Consider the following 4805-nt stretch of genomic DNA (forward strand, 5'->3'; position numbering starts at 1 on the left):
TGTTGATGGCATGGTGATAAAGAAGAAACGGATCTCCTGCCTGATCGAGTCTAGTGATGAAAACCAAGCTCCCGTGAACCTTGACGAAGAAGAGCCACTTGACACCGACCTCTTCGGCCTAGATGCTATTCCACGCCCCCCACAAAGTCGAAAAAGAAAACGCCACGAACATCGGGATCCTCGGATGCGGACTCATCTCGTTTAAGTGCATCCGACTTGGCCGCGCGTCTCGAACAACTTGGAAGCTCCAAACAAGCGTTTATTGACAAAAAAATGGACGCCCTCGATTCCATTCGCGAGGAAGAAAAAAAACATACCATGTACGCAACATTTTGATTTGTGGGTCAATCAAATCCGAATCCTCGACAACGAAAGTTTATCGAGAAGGCGATGGAGAAGTGTTGGACGAGTACAAGGGGTTCGTTGAGGTGTCCGATGATGAAGACGAAGGCAACGATGAGTAGATTTACTTGTTATGATTTTTTATGCATTATGATTTTTTTTACGTGTTGTTATTTTTTTTTAAAGTGTTGTTTATGTTTTTTTTCATGTGTTGTGATGCTTTTTTTTTTAATCGTAAAATGGTGTTTTAGGATTTTATATAATATTATGTATTTATTTTATAAATTAAATTTGTTTGTTTATTAAATTAAAAGTTGTAAAATAAATATGTTGGAGTGTATTGGAATGTATTGGGTATTGGGTATGAATTAAGGAAAATGTATTGGAAAGAGGTTTTTCTGATGTAGCGCTGATGTGCCAGTGTATTGGTTAGTATCGGAAATGACCATTGGGGGTGCTCTTTGCTTAAAAATCTTTTAAAATTTTAAAAATGTGACAAGTGGATTCCACTTAATATCTAATCTAATATTCTCTCCATGTTATTATCCAATAAATTAAGAGGATTTTTAGTCTAATGAATTCAGAAGATCAACCATTCTCCAATAGATATAATAGAATTTAGTTCTAATATGCGTACAATATACAAATTGACTATCTATATCTATACTTCCTTATAAAGCAAACTGGCTTTAAAGGAGTAAGAACCTGAAATGTTCAATCTACCCTCCAACTTATTACATATATACTTACATTAAAAACTGTTACGAATTGCTTAGACAAATATGCCCTGGTTAATACTGGAAAAAAAAACCCTATGTAGAACTACTTATTTCCACAATTGTATATTCAAAAATATCTAGAATGTTTAAAAAAGACTTTTTGGCGACATGGCGTTTCTCCCTCACATTCAGAACTCTCCCCCCAAAACCCTTCCGCTTCGTTCCAGCAACCCTAACCCTCCCTCTTGCTCTCCGGCCGCTATATGTCTCCATAAACATAAACATCCTAGGTTTTTGTTGTCTCTCCTACCGCTATATAAACATCATTCAGGGTTTTTATCTCATCATTCAGGCCGTATGTCTCTCCCACCGCAATTAACATCTGATCCATCTATTTTGTATCATTAATTTTTGAGGGTTACCATCTGATCGTCAATTTCTGCAAGTTTCTATTATCAATTTTGGGGGTTTGCATCAGATCCGATCATCATATTTGACGCAACCATTACCATCATCAGCTTTTTTTCTTTTATATTATCACTTTTGGGGGTTCATGAAATTAGGTATGTTTATATTATATAATCAAAAAGTTATTAAAATAATTTTGGGTTATGGTTATTGTTTTTTTAATAATTTATAATTCAATGATATCAGGTGAAGGGCTCAAAAGAACCAGAAAACCCTATCAAATCTTTGGTTTTATATACTGATTGTATCTAATTATCATATGTTAATTTAATAAGCTTTAATTCCCTTTTTTTGGGTCAGGTGTATGATTTGTAAGACTTTTGATTCGTTATTCACAATGATTGGACTTTGCGGTCTCAGGTATGTGTATTTCTATATACCAAATTTAGGTTGTAGTTTATGTTTAAAAGTTAGCTATTACCTAATCTTTGATGTTTGACTCTGAGCATTGTTTTTGTTTTTTAAGTCAAGTAGTCAACAAGACTATGATTTATAGTTTCAGTTTTGTTATTGTTCGAGGTAAATTATTTGTTATTTTAACTTTTATGAAACCAACATTTCATGGTTTTAGTTGCTATGAATCATTTAGAGTTATTTGTTATCTGTTATGACCTTTAAATATTGTCGAAGAAGGATTTTATTCTTATCTAATGTTGCACCGAAATTTAATGACAAGCGAAAAGGGTGGATTTTCTCTTCACATGACACTGCCATGTTTAGACAAGAAGCTTTTTGTACATAAGGTATCTGAGTTTAGTTGATATCGAGAATTGCAATCAAGTGTCCTTTTTGTAGTTTAGTTATTTTAATGGGTTTACATAATGTTTCACCATTTGATATGGGTTGTGTATACGGGTCAGGCAAAAAGTTACAGTAAAAGGTTAAATGTCAAACAGGAAGGAAGTTGACCAAGATAAGCTTTTCGCATATAAGTTTTTTTAGAGAACCTCAGATTAGAACGACGGTCTATGTTCATGGAGAGGGATTATATGTGGTAATATTAGCACGACTATAGTTACTTGGAATGTTTCTCATAAAGTTGATTATGTTTTCCTACAAAGTTAATAATTTGGTATATCTTGTGTCGGCTCAAGTATTGTCTGATTTTAGATATCTTTCAAATTTGAACCGCGTAGGTGAAAATTTCACCTGCTATCGAAGATTTGAATTTGCAGTTTCTGTATGTACCACCAGTTTATATTATTTGCACGTGTCCTTCATCATGAGATATTTCTAATGGTTTGGTTTAAATGCCAACAACGATTTGCTGGGAAATAAGCCCAGACATATAGGGGATGAAATTGGCAGTTTGTTTCTCTAATTTTGTTGTGAGCTTTATAGCCCTATCCTTACAAACTTCCAAATAATTTAGGCGCAATTTACGTTATGACGCTTTTGTATCCTCATTATTTGTGATTGCAGGGATTTGTTTGACAATATGTTGTACGGTGGCATCCTGTTTTCGATCTCAAAGCTGGAGCAGCAAGAACTATTGTGATTTGTGAGTTTATCTCGCTTAATGCATGGAAAATCTTTTGATGGTTAATTAATGATAAATTATTAGTAGCGTAATAATTTCATATTGACTGTGTACTAATCTCTCTCTAAACGGGAACACGCAGAACAACCAGATCACTAGCCTCATACCCTCAACACTAACTGTGTATCTCTTATGTGGTTAGTATGTTTAATAATAATAATAATAATAATAATAATAATAATAATAATAATAATAATAATAATAATAATAATAATAATAATAGGGATATTAATGTAATGATGTGTTGTGTCATATTATTATTTTTATTTTTATTATTTTTGGTATAAATTCTATATATGTTGTGAAACAGGTGCTAATGGACGACCTCAGACTCTCGCTTCCCGTCGAGGTAAATACAACTTATTTAACATTTTAACTAACGATTGTAGTGGGCAAAGTGGGTAATTGGTCAATATGAGCATTCCTAACCTGGTCAAAAAGTGTGCCTGCAAGGTCGATATGATTCATATGGTCAAATCGGTCAAACCATGTTCATCTAACTCCAAAAGTAACTTTGCTTTTCTCGGTAAGATACCAATGGATATAAAGAGGCTGTCAATAGATATACAGAAATGAAAGCGAGGTTCCATGATGATGCAACTAAACCAGAATAAGATTAGCGATAGTTGGTTGATTATTTAGCTTTGTATATAATAACTTACAATTGATTTTTTTTTTGAAATACGGATAGACAAGTTTGTTTACATGTTGATAAATAAAGAAAAGTGGGTGATTTTTGATTGTTGTGTTTACATATTGATATTGATAACCCATCTTATTCGTCGTCACCATCACCCGTTGCCTCTACCGTCACACCGCTATCATCATCGCCGACGCATCGCGCGGGCATCCATCTAGTATATTGTAAAGTGAATCTTATTATATGGAAGGAAAAATACTTAAAGCCCAATGGTAACTTATGGCCAGTTTAGTTCGCAGAATGTTTTTAAAAAAATTGGAATCCGTCAATATAATTGGAATTTAATGGAATTAGAATTTAAAAGTTTTGAAATTTGTTACATGTTTAATGGACAGAATTCAATAAAATTTGGTTAAAGAAATTAAAATATATATTATGTCAAATGACAAATTTAACTTCTATTACCCTTTTATTATAATAATAATAATAATAATAATAATAATAATAATAATAATAATAATAATAATAGTCTTTTTCTTAACACACCAATCTACTACGGAGTATTTTGTTCACACACGCCGTCGCTCCCTTTTCTTCTGCACACTAGACACACACACATAATAATCCACCAAATATGTTCACCCCACATAATAACCCACAAACAATAAAAAGTTCCAAAACAATATAACTCTAAAAAGGAAGCTAGAAACACTCTCTGCCTTTGTTCTCGCATACAAACAAACTCACATATACCTTTTCTCCAACAACGGCAATGGCTGACGGAATAAATGGTGGCGACCGGAATAACAGTGGTGGTGGTTAATAACTTAATACCTTACCTGACATCAAATCAGATTTCATAAAACGAAGACTTTTTTATTTTTCAGATTTCAAAAAGAGAAGATTTTTATTTTTATTTTTGATGTTTATTGTAAGTGGACATTTTGGTAAACAAGGGTGAATTTCTTGAAATATTTGAAGATTCTATCATGTTAATGATGGAATTGTAAATTTCATATTTCAACGAATTTGATGGAATTTTTTAGATTTCAATTCTAATGATTTTTCAACCAAACAAGAGAATGAATGGAATTTA

The 4805-nt window shown here is 32.7% G+C and overlaps 1 long non-coding RNA gene across 1 annotated transcript; it reads left to right on the plus strand.

The window, feature by feature from the left end:
• Positions 1–1081: 1081 nt before the first annotated feature.
• On the plus strand, positions 1082–3821 carry LOC122585257. Its single transcript, XR_006321678.1, has 4 exons — positions 1082–1624; positions 1830–1889; positions 2952–3030; positions 3380–3821. It is a non-coding gene; the product is annotated as an uncharacterized LOC122585257 (long non-coding RNA).
• The last annotated feature ends 984 nt before the right edge of the window (positions 3822–4805 follow it).

The sequence above is a fragment of the Erigeron canadensis genome, chromosome 1, assembly GCF_010389155.1.
Source record: "Erigeron canadensis isolate Cc75 chromosome 1, C_canadensis_v1, whole genome shotgun sequence".
Lineage (NCBI taxonomy): Eukaryota > Viridiplantae > Streptophyta > Magnoliopsida > Asterales > Asteraceae > Erigeron > Erigeron canadensis.